We start from the raw sequence: 21946 nt of genomic DNA, 5'->3' as shown, positions 1-21946 counted from the left end.
GGATAACGCCGACGAGCAATTACGGTGAGGCAGAGGTCGGGCAGGAGGTTTAGGTGGTTGGGCATCATCGTGGTGGTCCACTGGCACCGTTTCTCTGCTAAAACCTCGGTCGGGTTGGGGTAATGCACCGGTCCTCGACGGAACGGCCGTACGGGGACGACGGCGGCAGGGAGCACGCTCCGTGCCTCCCGGTTCACGACGACGGCTCTACAGCGTGCACAGAGGAGGGGACGGCCACGCGGTGGCCTCTGGTGGCTTGGGCGGTGCTGGACGGCGCCGTCCCACGCTGCGCCTCTCTGGCAGCCGCAGCGGGTGCTGCTGCCGTCGCGCATGGGGCGCTGCACCTCGGCCAGCTCGCCGCCGACGTCCGCAAGCGTCCAGGCGATCGTGCGGCGCGGTGGATAAGAAGGAGGAACAGGGCGCAAGGTGCCACTGCAGTTACTGGCGAGATCGAGGTAAGTTTCTGAAGAAAACGACACTGGCTTCTGAAACTGTTCTCTGAATCTCTGAACTTCGACAGTAACAGTGCCTTCCAGGTGTTCGACGATATGATTTGGGCACGAGGAAAAAGTTTCTGGAGCTGGGACATGGTGAGGTGACCTCTTGATGCATCCAGAGGCTGCCTGAATTTTCTCAGATTTTTAGGAGAAGGAAACAAATGAATTTCACCAAATTTTGCAAATATGGCCCAAACTTGCAGCAAGCATATTTTGAAAATTTTGAACTGGAGACCAGTGGATCTTCATGGATCTTGGTTGAGGGTTCTAAGGACTAGCCAGGGAAATTTGTTTGGAGGCAAAACTCAAAGGAGAACTAGTGGTTCCTTTGTAAATCTCCAAGGGTCAAAATAGAGGACAGAAAAGGTTTTTTGATTAGAAATAAATGGAGACAAAATCATGGGCGAGTTTAACTTGCTGGATTTGAAGTATATCTTGACACAAAGAGGGGAGATGGCTTTTGGGAGGGGATTTCCACTTAGGTCATGGCAAGAGGAAATTTTGAAAGGGAAAGGACCACCCATATGCCATAGGGCTATTTTAAAAGAAAAGATTTTCAAAAACTTTCCCAATAAAAAAAACATTTGTGTTGAGTCAACACAAGATGAAAAACCTCCAAGACCAAAGATCAAGTCTTGGATGAACCCAAACAAAAATACTTGCCATAAAAGAAAAAAATTGAGAAGGAGAGTCCTTTAGAAGAAAATTTTAAATAACCTCCTTCAAATCAAATAAAGATTTTGATAAAGCCAAATAAATTTTTTGGGTGTCACACTTTCTCACCCGTAGCGAAGCTGAAGTCCGTCTGAATCATGGAGAAGCCTGTGTTTACAAGAAAGAGAGTGGGAGCTCTCTAGCATTTCTCATATTATATGTTGATGACATACTATTGATGGGAAATGATATAGAATTCTTGGAAAGTATAAAGGCCTATTTGAATAAGTGTTTTTCAATGAAGGACCTTGGAGAAGCTGCTTATATATTAGGCATCAAGATCTATAGAGATAGATCAAGACGCCTCATTGGTCTTTCACAGAGTACGTACCTTGACAAGATATTGAAGAAGTTTAATATGGATCAGTCCAAGAAGGGGTTCTTGCCTGTATTGCAAGGTGTGCAATTGAGCACGGCTCAATGCCCGACCACGGCAGAAGATAGAGAAAAGATGAGTGTCATCCCCTATGCCTCGGCCATAGGGTCTATTATGTATGCCATGCTGTGTACCAGACCTGATGTAAACCTTGCCGTAAGTTTGGTAGAAAGGTACCAAAGTACTCCCGGCATGGAACACTGGACAGCGGTCAAGAATATCCTGAAGTACCTGAAAAGGACTAAGGATATGTTTCTCATATATGGAGGTGACGAAGAGCTCGTCGTAAAGGGTTACGTCGACGCTAGATTCGACACAGATCTGGATGACTCTAAATCACAAACCGGATACGTGTATATTTTGAATGGAAGGGCAGTAAGCTGGTGCGGTTGCAAGCAAAGCGTCGTGGCGGGATCTACATGTGAAGCGGAGTACATGGCGGCCTCACAGGCAGCACAAGAAGCAATCTGGATGAAGGAGTTCATTACCGACCTAGGGGTGATTCCCAATGCGTCAGGCCCGATGACTCTCTTCTGTGACAACACTGGAGCTATTGTCCTTGCCAAGGAGCCCAGGTTTCACTGGAAGACCAGACATATCAAGCGTCGCTTCAACTCCATTCGTGAAAGTGTTCAAAATGGAGACATAGATATTTGTAAAGTACGTACGGACCTGAATGTAGCAGATCCGTTGACTAAACCTCTCCCTAGGGCAAAACATGATCAACACCAGAACTCTATGGGTGTTCGATTCATCACAATGTAACTAGATTATTGACTCTAGTGCAAGTGGGAGACTGTTGGAAATATGCCCTAGAGGCAATAATAAAATGGTTATTATTATATTTCTTTGTTCATGATAATTGTCTATTATTCATGCTATAATTGTGTTATCTGGAAATCGTAATACATGTGTGAATACATAGACCACAACATGTCCCTAGTGAGCCTCTAGTTGACTAGCTCGTTGATCAACAGATAGTCATGGTTTCCTGACTATGGACATTGGATGTCATTGAAAACGGGATCACATCATTAGGAGAATGATGTGATGGACAAGACCCAAATCTAAGCATAGCACAAAGATCGTGTAGTTCGTTTGCTAGAGCTTTTCCAATTGTCAAGTATCATTTCCTTAGACCATGAGATTGTGCAACTCCCGGATACCGTAGGAGTGCTTTGGGTGTGCCAAACGTCACAACGTAACTGGGTGGCTATAAAGGTGCACTACGGGTATCTCCGAAAGTGTCTGTTGGGTTGGCATGAATCGAGACTGGGATTTGTCACTCCGGATGACGGAGAGGTATCTCTGGGCCCACTCGGTAACGCATCATCATAATGAGCTCAATGTGACTAAGGAGTTAGTCACGGGATCATGCGTTACAGTACGAGTAAAGTGACTTGCCGGTAACGAGATTGAACAAGGTATTGGGATACCGACAATCGAATCTCGGGCAAGTAACGTACCGATTGACAAAGGGAATTGTATACGGGATTGATTGAATCCTCGACATCGTGGTTCATCCGATGAGATCATCATGGAACATGTAGGAGCCAACATGGGTATCCAGATCCCGCTGTTGGTTATTGACCGGAGAGGCGTCTCGGTCATGTCTGCATGTCTCCCGAACCCGTAGGATCTACACACTTAAGGTTCGGTGACGCTATGGTTTTAAAGATATTAGTATGCGGAAACCCGAAATTTGTTCGGAGTCCCGGATGAGATCCCGGACGTCACGAGGAGTTCCGGAATGGTCTGGAGGTAAAGAATTATATATAAGAAGTCCAGTTTCGGCCACCGGGAAAGTTTCGGGGGTTATCGGTATTGTACCGGGACCACCGGAAGGGTCCCGGGGGTCCACCGAGTGGGGCCACCTATCCCGGAGGGCCCCATGGGCTGAAGTGGGAGGGGAACCAACCCCTAATGGGCTGGGGCGCCCCCCTTGGGCCTCCCCCTGCGCCTAGGGTTGGAAACCCTAGGGGTGGGGGGCGCCCCACTTGGCTTGGGGGGCAAGCCACCTCCCTTGGCCCCCCCCCTCAGATGGGATCTCCAGGGGGCCGGCGCCCCCCCACGACCCCTATATATAGTGGGGGGAGGGAGGGCAGCAGTACCCTAGCCCCTGGGGCCTCCCTCTCCCTCCCGTGACACCTTTCCCTCCCGCTTGCGCTTGGCGAAGCCCTGCCGGGATCCCCGCTACTTCCACCACCACGCCGTCGTGCTGCTGGATCTCCATGAACCTCTCCTTCCCCCTTGCTGGATCAAGAAGGAGGAGACGTCGCTGCTCCGTACGTGTGTTGAACGTGGAGGTGCCGTCCGTTCGGCGCTCGGTCATCGGTGATTTGGATCACGACGAGTACGACTCCATCAACCCCATTCACTTGAACGCTTCCGCTCGCGATCTACAACGGTATGTAGATGCACTCCTTCCTTCTCGTTGCTAGTAAACTCCATAGATGGATCTTGGTGATGCGTAGAAAATTTTAAAATTCTGCAACGATCACCAACAGGGGCGGGGGCGAGTGGAGATTCTCTAAGCAGGATGACATGATGTAGACAAGATAAACTAACCTATGAATAAACCCCATCTTTTTACCCTTAATAGCAACCATACATACGTGGCTTGTCCCTTTCTGTCACTGGAATTGAGCACCGCAAGATCGAACCCATTACAAAGCACCTCTTCCCATGGCAAGATAAATCAATCTAGTTGGCCAAACCAAACCAACAAATCGGAGAAGAAATACGATGCTATAGTAATCATGGATAAAAGAGTCACTACTAGGGAAAACCTTACCAGTAGCGCTGGTTTTTGAGCTACCAGTAGCGCGGGAGCCAGCGCTACTGCTACAGCGCTACAGCTATTTTGTAGCAATAGCGCTTGTTTAGGCCAGCGCTACTGGTAAGTTCAGATACTAGTAGCGCGGCACTGGAAAGCACTACTAGTAAATGAGCGCTGCTGGTAATATTTTGGCCCGCGCTACTGCTAAAATTTATGTTTTTTTTCTTCGCATTTTGGCGTTGTACATGTTTAAACAGATATATCTTTTATAGAATAACAACTCATCATGAACTACTCCTCTTGTCATCACCACCAAACAATGTTCGTCAATGAGACATCATATAACAAGTTGGTCACTAGTCATAATCACAACTCCTCCTCATCATCATCAACTCTAACACATTGTAGCACATAATAACACATTCTAGCTACGACCTACTCCTCTCATAGGACCTACTCTCCCCTCTCTTAGGTAAAATATCAAGATAGGCATTGACTCTCCATTAAGGAAACATGACTCTCCATAATAAAGAACGGAGATCATCCTGTCTCCAAGTCTTGGCCTACGCATAATGTTTCTTCCAAGTAGCTCTCTACGATGGTTGAAACATTTTTTGAAATCATTTATTATCATGGCTTCCTTGCTTTTAGAAATCCGGTATGGACAGGAGTGATGTGGATACTGCGGCTGACCTGGCCGTGGTGGCCGTAAGCTCATAACATCAACGCGACCTCTCGGCAACATCAGATAAGGCACACAATCCATCTGGATTTTCTGTTCAAAAACATAGTAATAACTTTGTAGTTAGCAATGTAGTTTAGTTTTAGAAGAATTTATGCAAAAGATGCACGGATGTCGTAATAGTAGAAAATCTTACCATGCTATCTCCATTGATGTTACCGTAGTTCAACACGTGCACTAGTGGCACGTATCGACCATAATGTGGAGGAGTTTGATAATAGCTATTGTAATTCTCAAGATAAGTAAAAAATGCGATAAGACCATCTTTCTCCTTATAAGTTAATTGTGCTTCATCATTGTACTAGTAGGTTCTGTCTACCATCTTCCGCACATTGTTTGAACATTCAAAATAAGCTGTCAATGGAAATAAGCTGTCAAATATTTTGAAATAAAAAATATAAATTACTTAATAAATATGTTTGAGAAACTCACACGGCGGTAGAACTGGAAGCGTGTCAACAAGGACCCAAGTGGTCATATTCTTTTCGTCGATGTCAGGATCACCAAGATCGAAGGTGAGAAGCATACCCTCATGAAAATCATACGCCTTGCAAAGGGCTTCCCAATTCAGGCAACCAAAATTGGATGAGTTCACAGAATTGTATAGATTTACAGCAAAATCATAACCATGATGGGTCCTTAGTTGAATTATCTTTGTCTCCATGCTTTCATGATCTTCAAAACCCATCTTCTCTAAGACATAGCGTCTTGCATGGCATGGGATAAGCTAGTCGAATTGTAAAAGACGGAAATTACACGTTGAAGAAGGAGAGAAGTCGTGCAAAAAATAACAAAAAACACTTGTCGTCGTTGCGTACCGTTTCAACATCGAAGGTCCCTTGGAGCTTGATGCTGAAGCGCCGACCTTCTACCAGGTGAGGCCTATCACACAGACCGCGCTCATCTTCGCAGTACTCGCACATAGCGAATTCCCTTTCGTCGTCAGACATTTCCTAATAGGTAATTAATAATCCATCATTGAATACATATATAGTAGTATGTAGCAAACATCATCATATAACAACTAAAACACCTAAAATTTGTAGTTTGTAGTAGTTTGTAGCAAAGATCATCATCGAACCATGTTTGTAGCAAAGATCATCATATAATCTATCATCGAATACATATATAGTAGTTTGTAGCACAAACCACGCTCATCTTTTGCATTCAATAAGCAAATAACTAATAGGTAATTAATAATCCATCATCGAATACATATATAGTAGTTTGTAGCAAAGATCATGATATAATATCACTAATACATCTCGAATAATAGCTCGTCTAGGTTCAGTGGGCCGCGGTGGACACCCGAAGAGAAGGAACCATCACCGGATCATAGCTCCGGTGAGATCCCCAAAGAATCTGCCAGGTATTGGACAACCTGCCGTCCGCCAACGCAACCATGTAGCGCTGGACGTGCGCGTCCTCCTCCGTGACACGGTGTTGTACCACCTGCGTGGGGGACTCAAGCCTCTGCACCGATGCAGGCCCACGTGACCGCCACCAAAGAAGCTTCGGGTCGATGACGGGCTGGGTCCTCACTAAGCTGCGCTCACCAGAAGGTAGCACAACCCAGTACCAGCCAACGGAGCCCAGTCCTGGACATGGCCCTCGGCTCAAGCAGGAGTCCTCCGCCGAGTCGACGGCGAGGATGCGGGATAGGCATCGTCGATGTCGATAACAAAATGCTTAATTATGAAAACAAAATTAATAAACACTTAGCAAAATTTGGCATGACCTTTGCTAAAAGCAGGACATATCGAGCGCCTGAAATTTGCCAGAACGTAAACGAATCGAGATTTCTGGAAAAACATAGGCCACTCGGAAAAATATGACATGTCCACTGCAAATTTGCATATAACAGGAAAAATTGCTTTAACTAAAAAAATAATAACAATTTCTTTAACTAAAAAAATACCTAGAATTCTGTTAACTACACCTAAAACAACTAAAACACCTAAAATTCTGTTAACTACACCTAAAACAACTAAAACACCTAAAATTCTATTAACTACACCTAATACACCTAAATTCTATTAACTACACCCAATAAAAAACCTAGCTAAATTTCTGTCCTAACTTTAAAACCTAGCTAAATTTAAAAACCTAGGGTTCATACGAATTAATTAGGGTTCATATGTAATCTGTCCTAGCTAGGGTTCGATCATAACCTATATTATTCTAAGAACCTACATTTTTTCAACTATATAGGATTCAAAATAACTACTCTCTAATAACTATAACTAGGTAGGGAGGGAGGAGGAGGAAGGAGGGAGGAGTACCTCTCGATGGAGGAGGGCCGGCACGGGGGGGTGGGGGGGGGGCGACCGGCGGGGGAGGATGTCCGCTGTGGGGGGAGGCCGGCAGGGAGGAGGGCCGACGCGGGGAAGGGCGGCGGACGGTGGAAGTGGGCCCGCGCGGGGGAGGGTGCCCGGAGTAGGACGCGGGGGCGGCGGCCGGATCGGGGGATTGAGGGATTTGATCTGTGAGTGTGAGTGAGTGGGAGGGGAAGGGCGCGCGGGCCGGTGCAGGAGGAAGCAGAGGTGGGCTTAGCGGCAGCGCGGGGGAGGAGGCCCAGCGCTATAGCTAAAGCTGCAACTGGGGGCCGAGAGCATGGCCCATCAACATCAGCGCTGGCCGGGAAATCCCGCGCTACTGCTAACGTGCGCTTGCAGCGCTGGTGTTATCCGGCGCTACTGCTAAATAGCAGTAGCGTGTGGTCTCTAACCAACGCTACTGCTAAATGTCTACCTATAAGCATTTTCCTAGTAATGAGTTCAGAGAAAACTCAAATAATATTAATGGATAGATCTGATCATAAACTCACAATTCATCAGATCCCAAAAAACACACCGCAAAAAGTCATTACATCGAATAGACCTGCAAGAATAGCAAGGAGAACATTGTTTGAAGATCAAATTGAGAGAAAAAACCATATAGTTACTAACTATGGACCCGTCGGTCTGTGGTAAACTACTCAAACTTCATAGGTTTGCTTTTTGCGGTGTGTTTTTTGGGATCTATTTAGGGTGGAACTATTTAGGAACCCCCCTCTAGAATTCCTAAATAAGGTTATTTAGGAACCACCTCCTAGTCCTACATGTTTCTACCGGAGCCAGCTAACTACTCGCACAACCCACGCCCAAAGCAGCGTCTTCTCCCCACGATCTGGACCCCTCGTCGGCGCTCCACAACCTACCTCGTCGGCGCGCCACAACCTATCCACCTCGCCGGCGCACCACAACCACCTACCTCGCCGGCCCGCCACCGCCCATCAAGCACCTCCCCCATCGTCGCCATGGATGGATTCGCCGCCCCCGCCGCTCCTCGGGGAAGGATCCGGGCCCGCGTCTCGCCGTTGAAGGATCTGGCCCCCATCTCCCTACACCGGCGCTCCATAGCCGTTCTTGGCTTCCCTGGTCCGATGCAGCGCGCGTCTGCGTGATACGGGGTGGGCTCATGGTTTCCCCTGGCCGCCGAACATCGCTAGAGCAATGGCCGCCCCAAAGTCCTTTTGGCCCTGCCTCTTCTCCTGGCGCCGGTGGTGGCAGTAGAAAACCTTGTTCTGGTGGTGAAGGCGACCAGCAGCAGCAGTTAGCCTGAAGGTTTTATTCAGTTATCCCGCTGAGACTGAGTTCAGACTCCATGGTCATCGCGGTAGTAGTCAACTTTTGTTGATTCGGCAGTTGTGCAAAAAATTTCGTCAGAATTTCCTTTATGTTAACTGAATTTCCTTTGAGTTGTGCACATCTGGATTTTAAATATTGGATTTGGTTGTTCTTCTTCCATTCTTTCCTTCCTCATGTGACCTTTCTTCTGATTAGGATGCAAGTTAGCTGCACATCTTTTCTTCCATTTTTTTAAGGGAAACGTTTACGTACGGCAGACCGGCCGAGCGTTCGGCCGGTCACGCCGCGTCACGTACCTTAATCGCTCCACGTGGGCATCTGGGTCCATCCCACCTCCTCCCCTTATTCTTTTATCCTGTCCTCGGTTTAGCACATCCACTCGTTCCCCAATCTCTTCCTTTCCCAATCTCTCTGATTCTAATCCCCTCTCACCGCAACCACTCCTTGCCAGCCATGGTCAGCCACACCACGGCAATCTTCCCCGGCGAGCTGCCCTGCTTTGGTGCTCGCGCAGCTCCTCTCTCACCCACGGATGCAGGAGGGGCTGTGTGGTGGACTGGTGGTGCGGTGTTGCAAATGGAGAGCGCCGGCGGCTATGGGATGGGTGGTGTGGCAAGACGCTGCTCGAACAGCCATGGCGTTGACCAGACAACAATCAAGCGGCGCTGCAAACCAGCAGCCGTCGGTGATGGAGAAGACACGCTCCGCTGCTGCGACGGCTGGCTTTTTTGCTGGAAGCATGCCGGCGAAAAGCTACAACCAGCGTTGCTGGTGATGGAGATGGCAGGCTCTGGTGCTGCAACCGGCTAGGTTTTTGCTGGAAGCGGCCAATGAAAAAGCTACCCGCACAGCGGCCAATCCACGGTCGGCGGTGCTACAATCGGTGGTCGGCGAGCTGCAACCGCGCCGTCGCTGCCAATGTTGGAACCATCGAAGCAAAAAGCTGGAAGCAGCGGCGCAAAAAGCTGCAACCAGCAAACGATTTTGCTACATTCATCATGGCGGACCTGCGACCCCGCGACGACGGTGACATTTTTGCTGCAACCGTCGTCTGATTTTGCTACTATCGGCGAGGTAATTTGCTACAACCATGGTGGCGTAGCTGCGATGCCGGCGACCAAATTTCCTTTTGCTGCAACCGTCGTCTGATTTTGCTACTATCGGTGAGGTAATTTGCTACATCCATGATGGCGGAGCTGTGACGCCGGTGACCAATTTCTTTTTTGTTGCCACCGTTATTGTTTTTTGCTACTACCGGCGATGTATTTTGCTACATCCACTCAATGTCGTTTACTGGTGGTCGTCGGTCGTAGCGAGCATCGACGACGAGTGGCGGTGGCGACACATTGGGTGCCGCAACCATGGAGCGTTGACGGGGGTAGTTGCAACCGTCTGAGGTGGAGCTTGCAACTGAAAATTAACTAGCGAGAAGGTTCTCGGGCGAGCAGCAGAGGGGCTACAAGGAATAGAGGTGGAAGCGGCCGGCGAGCAGCAGAGGGGCTACAAGGAATAGAGGTGCAAGCGGCCGGCGGCCGGCAGCCGTTCCCCTCGCCGAGCTGCACACGAAGGCGGAGCCGCGGGGGCAGTGGCGTGGGGATTTTTTTGGGATTCGTTGGGAAGAAGAAGACGGGTCAAGGGAAGGCTAGATCGGGGCGAATAATGTTTTTTGGACGGCTGTGCTGTACCAGATCGAACGGCTGGCGCCGGTCCGCCTGCGCCTAGTTCTGGCCTCTTTTTAAATATCATGTTCATTCCGGCTGCGAGCGAAGGTAGCAGTTAGCTGCACATCTCCATGGATTACAATAGCTGCAGTTAACTTCGGCCGGCGTGGCAGGTAACCACGATATTCATTGCAGTTATGTTCACCCGACAAAAAAATGAAAGAAGTTTGGCCATTTAAAAAAATCGTCCATAGTAGCAGTTAACATCGGCCGGCGTGGTAGTTAACTTTGGCATTCATGACAGTTAGCATGACCCCGACAAGAAAGAACGGAATAATATTTTTAGTGTTGGCTCCCAGCAATTAACTTGGTGTTAACTGCCGCAGCCCCGGGATGTTAGCTATTTCAAGCCCCGTAGTTAGTTCGACCCAAGAAAAAATGTAAAAGAAAAAAAATAGTGTCTTCAGTCTGGCAGTTAACTTGACGTTAACTGACGCAATCCCAGCAGTTAGCTATTTCAGTCCCGGCAATTAGCCTGATCCGGAAGAAAAATGAATGAAAGAAAAAAAAGTATTTGCAGTTCTGGCAGTTAGCTTGCTCAACATAATGCAGTTAGCTATTATGCTCAAACAGTTACCGTCTACTGTTGCAGTTCGGAAAAAAATGACGAAAGTGACATTAGTTTTTTCAAAACTACTCTTAAACCGTATCGAATCTGAAAAAGTGTTATATATACCAAAATTCGGGCTAATTGATAGCTTTCCAATGGTATATCATACGCATCATTCCGACAAAAGGTTTGAAAATTCCTTTCACAAAAACACCGGAAATGCATTTGAAGAATTTTTAGTTTTTTGAATTTTGTTTAAAAAATGTAAATATTTTGGGAAAACAATCAACATGACGAAGTTCCGCCTATTCAATAGCTATCCAACGGTATATCATTTGCAGCATTTCGATAGACGGTTCAAAAATTACGATCAAAGAACTGTACGAAAAAACAGTGCCATAAAAAGTCCGCCCGGCAGTAAGCTAGTGTAGGACGCGCAGTTAGCTTATCTGTTTTCGGGCAGTTAGGAACTGTTATATATATACATATATATATATATACATATATATATGTATATATATATATATAATCAATATATTGATGTTTGGCACCCCCGATTACTTAGTTCCTAGGTCCGACACTGCCTTTTGGGATCGGTACTTGCTTGGACTCAGCTATCTTTTCCTCCCAGCTGTACTCTCAGCATTCTGAAGTGTGTGCCTCCAAGATCCAGAGCATAGAACAACCCTGTTTCACTTCTTCAGCACAATACTGGTGATGCGGAAATTAATTGATGAACCAATCTAGATAAAATCATTTGATGAAATGGATTGTCTAAGCTCGTTTACTTACCAGCCAGAGTCACTGAATGTCTGAATCACTACGGAGGAGGTCAAATGAGCTCATCTTTATATCCACTGATCGGAGCAGAAGATGATACGATCATCATGACGGGGGCCCCACACATAAATTTAGCTATCAGAACGCACTTGTTCAATAAGAACCACAACGTGGATATGCCAAATCATACATAGTAGTAACTGAAGGGTTGAGCATGCTATACTGCAATGTTGATGTTGTTGTGATTTCCTAATTATTGTTTGTTATTTGATTTGGCGTGTGGGGAATATGGTGCTTTTTCTTTATAATGCGGTGTTTTGGTCGGCTTTCTTGGTAGTGTGATTCTGTAGTATTTGCTAATCAACTCATACTTACTAGATTTGTATCGCGCCAAGTCCGGTCCAAATGTTTGGTCAAGTAGGTAATGCTAAGTTAATAGAAATCCATGTTTAGCATATGGCTGTGGCGGGGTTTGTGAGTAATTATCTACATGACACTTTTGTAAATAATGATCTAAAAATGTTTGTGGGTATCATGGGTTTATAGGGACAACTTGCTTCCATGTTTGTGGCTGGAACAAGTGTACATCAGAAACTTTAACTACAACACGGTAGACATGTACAGGACCAAGCAAGAAATCAGAAGTGGAACAGTGGCCGTCTTAAGTAAAGAAAGCACCAGCAAATTACATGTAAATTTGTATTCATCCTCAGCACTATCGAGGACGAACAGACTGCAACATCTGCTATCCTTCCACATTGTATAGAAGCATGGAGGAAACCTCGGCATTGAACTAAATAAAGACACATTAGTATACAGGAAAAAGGATAGAGAAAAAGATGCATTAGTACACATAAAAAGGATAGAGGAATAAATTTCATGATGAACTGAAGCATGAATATTCTGAATTAGTGTATCGCCAAACAAAGTATTTTTCACATAAATAAAAATGTCCGGAAGTTAAAAAAACAGTCATGTTGCGAGTGTTTATTGATTCACAGTATTGATGCCTAATTAGTTGCCACCAAGAATAGGCTAAATCATACAGTCCCAACCAAACCATCAAGCGATCTCTGACAAAAGAGCACCTAAAATTCTGAACAATAAGCATTAAGCAGGTTAAAAACTTCTAAAAGGAAAACAGTTACAGAAACCGACTCCAATTGATAAGTTTTAAGAATACAACCATCTAGTTGACACAATGTCAGGAGGAACGGCCGCTCATCTTGACACGAACGTCACATGGACTTTCACAATCTAACAGTGAAAGGAAACAGGTTAAGGAATCGAGTAGAAGAGGAAAAAGGCATCGATACTGCCACTGACCACCACATCCAGATCCATGGCCCTATATCCTCGCAGCATAATGCCAAGCATATCACCTCTGCCTCCTCTATCTCTGTTTGTCCTCCTCAATAGTGAGAAACCACTTCCCTTCCCCTATGCCAAGTAATATCATTACAAATAGGATCAGAACGGGACTTGAAACTATAGGGGTTGGAGAAGGTGACAGGAAGGGGAATTATACCAGGCACTGACCTTCTGGGAGCTGGATCAGCAAAGGGTCTAAAGGGTCGCAGTTAAGGGAAGGTGCTAACGGCGACAACAACCATGGGTGCTTGTTCCCATAGAACATCTCCTCAGCTGCTGCTAGGGAGTCTCATGGAGTAGCAGGCTGAGCAGCTCATCCTGGACGGCAACAACAGCGCCGTGTACGGCTTGACCAAACATTGAACGTGTCGCCACCCACCGATCCAGCTGCAAGACGACGAAGGTATCAGGAACATGTAAGTGAAAATAATGTGGTTATCCCTGGAGCCCTAGGAATAATGTAAGTGAAAATAGGAGATAGTGTGTGATTAGCATATGCTTAAAGAAAACATCCTCGATAAAAACAACAAAGCAACAACAGTTTATGTTATAAGTCTGTGCACATTTGTTTTCTATCATGATTTGTCCAATGGAAGCAATGCGGCATTTAAACCTATTCATTGTAGCGGTCGTCGTCTCCTAATAAGGTGGCAGACAATCGGGAAAACCTGCAATATAGATGGTTAAAGCTTCCGTCATATTCCTCTAAAGTTAATCCAATGTCATTATCATTTTGATATATTCAGTTATTTTATAATTATCTTAAGACGCATCATATTTTCCCACTGTCTTCGACAATACATTACATAGGAGCTATAAAACATTTAGGACTATTTCAAAAAAGATGCAGTATTCAATCAGAGGAGAAAAAATGTTACAGTCAAATCGTCGGCCTCGCTACATAAATTGGTTCCTCGCTAAAAGAACATATCTCATCATTTGGGCCACATATTATGCACAGATGGACATATACACACAATATTGAGTAGAAAGCAACAATTTATATGCAAGGAGAATATACATAAGGTTCAATATGCAACATCAAGATTCATTAAAGATTGGAACATATATAGATGTGATTCATTAAGGGTGCGTGTGTGTATTTTTCGTGGTTTGTGATTAGCTGAATGCTAACTAAAATAATAAAACATGCTGATTTACAACCTGTATCAAAGGAACAGCGTGGGATCAGTAGCTAACGTAAATTAACATAACGCCAGAAGACTATGAAACAGACCTGTTGATGTGGCAAACAGTAACTAAACTTGTTTCTTGCGAAGCAATAATTATCATTTACTGCATCTTCAAATTCACTTTCCATCAAAGGCTTGCAAAACCAAATCCTCTTAAAGCGTTTATGCATTTAGTGAACACAACAAGAAAAGTATTAGTCTGTCTCCCATAATATGCCAGGAAGGGCAAATTTCAAAGCATTACAGAAAATTGCTGACAGTTTCCTTTTACCATCTTAAAGGTACAAATTAGTGTGAAATATGGAATAAGTGGAGGACAGATGCTCCAGTTGGGTTATTGAAAGGGCTAGTTATCGACTAGAGGGGGGGGTGGGTGTGAGGGAGTCCTGGACTAAGGGGTCCTCGGCGTCCAGCCTGTTAGCCATGGACCGGACTGATGGGCTGTGAAGATGCGAAGACAGAAGACTGTACCCGTGTCCGGATGGGACTCTCCTTGGCATGGAGGCAAGCTTGGCGACCAAATATGTGGATTCCTTTCTCTGTAACCGACCTTGTGTAACCGTAGATCCTCCCGGTGTCTATTTAAACCGGAGGACTTAGTCCGGATGGGCCATCATCATACCCATACAAGCTAGACCTCTAGGGTTTAGCCATTACGATCTCGTGATAGATCAAATCTTATAATACTCATATTCATCAAGATCAATCAAGCAGGAAGTAGGGTATTACCTCCATAGAGAGGGCCCGAACCTGGGTAAACATCGTGTCCCCCGCCTCCTGTTACCATCGACCTTACACGCACAGTTCGGGACCCCCTACCCGAGATCCGCCGGTTTTGACACCGACATTGGTGCTTTCATTGAGAGTTCCGGTGTGCCGTCCCTAAAAGGTTTGATGACCCCTTCAATCGTCAATAATGACGCTGCCCAGGGAGAAACTTTCACCCCCAGACAGATCTTCGTGTTCGGCGGCTTCGCACTGCGGGCCAACTCTTATGGCCATCTAGAGCAGATCGACAGCTACGCCCCTGGCCATCAGGTCAGATTCGGGAGCTTAAACTACATCACGGACATCCGTGGAGATTTGAACTTCGCCGAATTAGAGACTGGGGCAACTGCTCCTGATCACCTCGATGAACGTGAGTCAAATCTGTCATCGTACCGCATCCAGGAGATTGCTCCTGTAACCGCTCTGGCCTTAGATCCGGAGCATACTATGCCACCCAAAGATGGGAGGCTCAACCCCACCATGGAGGCCACCGATTCCGCGGCGTTGGAGCCGCACACAGGCCTAACCTCGGGTGATATCCGCACCACCGGAACTCTGGACTTGTTTCCGGCCACAAGCTCTGAACCCTACGAGCTTGCGGACGCCGAAATTGACTACCTATCGATCTTCGAGTTCAGCACCGCAGACATCTTCCAGCACTCGCCTTTGAGCGACGCGCTAAACCCGTTAAGAGCACTATCTTTAGCGGGAGACTCACAGCCGAACTATGTTTGGTCCGAACTAGGGGCTGATGATGGGCAATTCTGCTTCCCACCCGCCACCCATTCCTTAGCCACTATCGTGGACTTAACAGACACGCGCGATCACGGCTCCGCAGACATCGACGATATCGACGACGATGCAGATGAGGAGCAGGGCCAAAACCAGCCGTTCACCGGATATTGGACGCCCAATTCTTCGTACGATGTTGACAAAGAAGACCCAATTGAGGATAATCCTCCGGAGACACAGCCCAGACGCCGGCGCCAGAGACGCCGCTCTAAGTCACGTCGCGCAAAAGACAGCAATACCGGCGCCGGAGAAAACAACTCTCCGGACAATGCCGAAGACAATAAAGACCCTGCTGGGGAAACGTCCAAACAGGATGAACGGGAAGACGGGCACGATAGCCCTGATGAACAAGCCACACACCAAGACTCGGAGGACAGTAATTACCTCCCGCTCTCCGAGAATGAGGAGAGCCTCGACAACGAGGATTTCATCGTGCCAGAGGAACCTCTCGAGCAGGAGCGCTTCAAACGCCGGCTATTAGCCACTACAAGGAGCCTGAAAAAGAAACAGCAGCAGCTTCAAGCTGACCAAGATCTTCTCAACGACAAATGGACATACATCCTAACAGCCGAGGAATACGGCTCCAGATGCCCAGCCAAGAGTTACCCGAAGCAAAGGTTGCTACCTCAGTTCGACGAAGAGGCACCGGAGCCCATACCTCCCTCGCGTAACGCGGCCGGGACAGTGCGACGGACCGACCACCACGTGGCCGGGATAGAGCAGCAACACAGGCCGAACAGCAGCCTGGCCCACCGCCACGTAAGAATAGATACAAAACAGTTCGGGGTAACACATATGACCTTCGGCATGACCTGGACAGCAGAACATGACACAAAAAATCTATCTACGGATCGTGAGGACGTGCTTTGACACGCGACGACGGCTATCTATTCGGACATGACAAACGTAGTCATGCCCGGGCCGAAAACCACAGACGTACTCCATCTAAACTCCGTCGCGACGTGGCCCAATATAGAGGCGCTGCACACCCACTTTGCTTCACTGACGAAGTAATGAAACATGAATTCCCATAAGGGTTTAAACCCGTGAATATCGAATCATATGATGGAACAACCGAACCCGCGGTATGGATCGAGGATTACCTTCTCCATATTCATATGGCTCGCGGAGATGACCTTCATGCTATCAAATACCTCCCACTAAAACTCAAAGGAACAGCAAGATACTGGTTAAACAGTCTGCCGGAAAACTCTATCGGCAACTGGGAAGACCTTAAAGACGCCTTCCGCCATAACTTCCAAGGTACATATGTCCGGCCACCAGACGCCGATGACTTAAGTCACATCACATAGCAGCCCGGAGAGTCAGCCAGGAAGCTCTGGACTAGGTTCTTAGTTAAAAAGAACCAAATTGCAGACTGTCCGGACGCAGAAGCCCTAGGGGCCTTTAAACACAGTATCCGGGACGAATGGCTCGCCCGCCACCTCGGTCAGGAAAAACCTAAATCCATGTCAGCCCTTACCGCTCTGATGACCCGCTTTTGCGCGGGAGAAGACAGCTGGCTCGCTCGCAAAAGCAATAGCACTGATGACCCGGGCACTTCCGAAGTTCGAGACGACAACGGGAAACCATGACGCAAGCGTGACAATAGTAATGAGGGAACGGACGACACAACGGTCAACGCCGGATTCAGCGGCCCCAAACCCGGTCAACGGAAAAAGCCATTCAGGACAAGTAGAGAAGGACCATCCAATTTCGATAGGATATTGGATAGGTCCTGCCAGATTCATGGCCACCCCAGTAAACCAGCTAATCACACTAACAGAAGTTGTTGGGTCTTCAAACAGGCCGGCAAGTTAAATGCCGAACACAAGGGGAAGAGGTCGCCCGGCGACAGCGACAACAAAGAACCTCGCCAATCAACCACTGGGGGTCAGAAGCAGTTTCCGCCCGAAGTAAATATGGTGAACACGGTATACGTGACATACTCCCCTATAGGGGAATACATGGAGCGCTCCCTCCGTACAGGGTATAACACCGCATACCTCGTCGGCCATTAAGCCGCAGGTCTCCATTCAACATGACCGTTCAATACCCGCGCAGGACTAGCAGGCCGGCTTCCGCCGCTCGCCTAATATACTCACGAAGTCCGTACCACGCATACATAATTATACACTTACAATACCCTGCCATCGGTGAAAGCACAATACGGACAGGCCTACAAGTACTCCCATAACCTCCTCTCTTTTTTTGAACTGTCTCCCTTTTTCTCTTTTTCCTCTCCACAGGTGGCTCAATGGCTGGCCACGGACTCTGTCGGAGTTTGGGTTCGTACACTCATCCAAGGGCCATTTCCGTCAAGGAGACCCCTCACCGAGGACAGGCGGCGCAGACGTGCGACAGGAGGTCCAAATTAATTTTTTGTAGACCGCACTCTCTATTTTCGGGGTTGTAAAGTGCCTTTTTCCTCCGCCCTCGACCCCTGTGAAAGTACTGGGTGGTTGTGGTAATTCCTAACAACATATAGCTCATTCAGCTGATGCTATTTCAAGATAAATATTTCAGGAAAGCTCAATGATTGGGATGGCATGGATTAGAAAGTGGACCCCTCAAAATGCTAAGGACAAAAGGATTGGCTCAAGCTCAAAGCACAAGATTCTACATTTTTCACTTTAGTGACATTGAGTCCATAGGAAAAGCCAATACTATCAAGAGGGGGCGAGGTGTTGCTTAATGAGTTTCTTGCTCAAAATGCTTAGTGATATGCTCCAAAAACCCTCAACTACTTTCTCATACCAACATATGTCCCCAACCAAAAGTCAAACTCGACCCCACCGAATCTTTCTATCCGGCGCCACCGAGTTCACTTGACATAGCCACTGCCAGAAACCTTAGTCTTTTCGATCTCACCGATAGGGATCTCGGTCTCACCAAGATGGGATTGTATTCTCTCTGATTCCCTTCGTAACGTTTCGGTCAAACCGAGATGAGTGATCGGTCCCACCGAGATTGCAATGCAAACTCTCTGTTTCCCTTTCGTAACGTTTTGGTCCAACAGAGATGGGCGAATCAGTCCCACCGAGTTTGCCTGACCAACTCTCTGGTTAGTCTATTATCGAAATCGGTCTCACCGAGTTTGTGTAATAGGTCGCACCGAGATTAGGTTATGCCCTAACCCTAACGAAATTGGTCCCACCGAGTTGACGTGTCGGTCCTACCGAAAATCCTAACGTTCACATTTTGAACTAAATCGGTCCGACCGAGTTTCAGGATTCGTTCCCACCGAGTTTGGTGATTTGTGTGTAACGGTTAGATTTTGTGTGGAGGCTATATATACCCCTCCACCCACTCTTCATTCGTGGGGAGAGCCATCAGAACATGCCTACACTTCCAACATATATTTTCTGAGAGAGAACCACCTACACTTGTGTTGAGGTCAAGATATTCCATTCCAAGCACATAATTCTTGAACTCTAGCCTTCCCAAGTTGCTTTCCACTCAAATCTTCTTTCCACCAAATCCAAATCCTGTGAGAGAGAGTTGAGTGTTGGGGAGACTATAATTTGAAGCACAAGAGCAAGGAGTTCATCATCAACACACCATTTGTTACCTCTTGGAGAGTGGTGTCTCCTAGATTGGCTAGGTGTCACTTGGGAGCCTCCGTCAAGATTGTGGAGTTGAACCAAGGAGTTTGTAAGGGCAAGGAGATCGCCTACTTCGTGAAGATCTACCCGAGTGAGGCAAGTCCTTCGTGGGCGACGATCATGATGGGATAGACAAGGTTGCTTCTTCGTGGACCCTTCGTGGGTGGAGCCCTCCGTGGACTCGCGCAACCATTACCCTTCGTGTGTTGAACTCTCCATCAACGTGGATGTACGATAGCACCACCTATCGGAACCACGGATAAAAAATCTCCGTGTCAACATTGCGTTTGCTCCCTCAAACTCCTCCCTTTACCTTCATATGCAATTGTTTTACATTCCGCTGCTATACTCTTAGAATTGCATGTGTAGGTTGATTTCTTGACTTGTGCTAAGTTGCTAAAACCTGCTAAGAACTAAAATTGGGAAAAAGGCTAGAATTTTTTGGTCAAGTAGTCTAATCACCCCCCTCTAGACATACGTTCGATCCTACAAGTGGTATCAGAGCTTCGGACTCCATTTTCTTTGATTTCCATAGATTTTGGTGATCCTAGCCTTGGTTTCACAACCTAGGAGAGTATGGCATCTAGTGAGGGAAATTACCATCGTAGAGGTCCTTACTTTGATGGTACTAATTTTGCTAGTAGGAAGCATAAGATGAAAATGCATATTCTTGGACATAACCCCATCGTTTGGGCTATTGTGTGTATTGGCTTGCAAGGTGAATTCCTTGATGGGAGAGAACCAAACCATGAAGCTACCGCGGAAGAGTTGAAGATGCTGCAATACAATGCTCAAGCTTGTGATATTCTCTTCAACGGATTATGCCTCAAAGAATTCAACAAAATCAGCCGTCTTGAGAATGCAAAATGAAGGATGGTGAAGGTGTTGCTAAACTTGTATCTAGGCTTGCTCTCATCACAAATGAGATTGCCGGCTTAGGAAGTGAAGAGATGACCGATAGATTCATCATCAAGAAGATCCTAAGAGCCTTGGATGGAAAATAGGATACCGTGTGCACATTGATCCAAATGATCACCAATTACAAAGATCTCAAGCCAACGGAAGTCATTGGAAGAATTGTTGCTCATGAGATGTCACTCAAGGACAAGGAAGAGCTCCACAACAAGTCAAGTGGTGCTTACAAAGCCTCATGTGAAGCTCCCACATCATCAAGTGAGAAACAAAACTTCAATGAAGAATTGGGCCTAATGGTGAAGAACTTCAACAAATTCTACAAGAGTAGAAGCAAGGAAAGAAGCTCCAAGTCAAGGTCCTACAATGACAATAGATCTTCAAGTCGTGAACGAAATTGCTACAATTGTGGAAGACCCGGACACTATTCCAATGAGTGTACGACTCCCTACAAAAGAAGAGAAGATTCTCCCAAAAGAAGGAGTAGAAGAGAAGAATCACTACCAAGAGAAAGAAGGAGTAGAGATGATCGTTTTGAATGAAGACCCTGTCGGAGAAGCAAGGATTCGAAAAGGAAGGACAAATTATCAAAGAGCTACACAAGAAGTAGACATCAAGCTCATGTTGGTGAATGGGTATCCGTTTCTGACACCGACAATCACTCTGAAAGAAGTTATCACTCCGACTCCGAATATACTCAAGATGAAGGTGTTGCCGGTCTAGCACTTGTGTCAACCAACTCCTATGACATATTTGATTCACCAAATGAAGGAATTGGGAGATGCTTCATGGCTAAAGGTCCAAAGGTAACACACCCCGAGTATGTTGATTTCAATAGTGATGAAGATGATTTGCTAGGAGATGATGATTTACTTGTTGATAACTCTAGTTATGAAAACTATGATGAACTTGCTATTAATCATGCTAATCAAGATGAAACGAATGATCATGATAAGAAGGAGATTGAGCGTCCAACTAAAGAACTAAACACTCTTAAGTTAGCTCATGAAACTACCTTGGAAGATCATCGAGAACTTTTAAAGACTCATGAGAAGCTACGCTTTGAAAAGCTCAACCTTGAGCAAGAGCATGAGTTCTTAAAAGCAATCAATGATGATCTTCGCAAGAAAAGTTCTTCTTACATTGCCAAGCATTTAGTCTTGTCTACTTTTTTGACTATAAACAGTAGGGCAATACTCTTGTCTACTTGCATGCCACAAGTTAAATCTAGCAACAAGAACAAGAAAGATTCTTCCTCTAGTAGTAACAGCAATCATGCTAAATCCAGTGTTGTTGCTTCTAGAAGCTCTCTTGATTCCACTAATGACTCTCTTAGCCAAGTTACACTTGAGCAAGAAAATAGCTTATTGAAGGGAATTATAGAGAAAGGTGTTTACAAGAGCCTTGCCGAAAGTAAGCAATTTGAGGAAATTGTACGCAAGCAAGGAAGGCACCGGAAGAATCAAGGTGTTGGTTTTGAACGAAAGTTCAATGCCAATGGAGTTGAGTGGGAAGAA

This window comes from Triticum aestivum, chromosome 2D (genome assembly GCF_018294505.1).
Source record: "Triticum aestivum cultivar Chinese Spring chromosome 2D, IWGSC CS RefSeq v2.1, whole genome shotgun sequence".
Classification (NCBI taxonomy): Eukaryota; Viridiplantae; Streptophyta; class Magnoliopsida; order Poales; family Poaceae; genus Triticum; species Triticum aestivum.
This window is presented reverse-complemented; position numbering follows the sequence as displayed.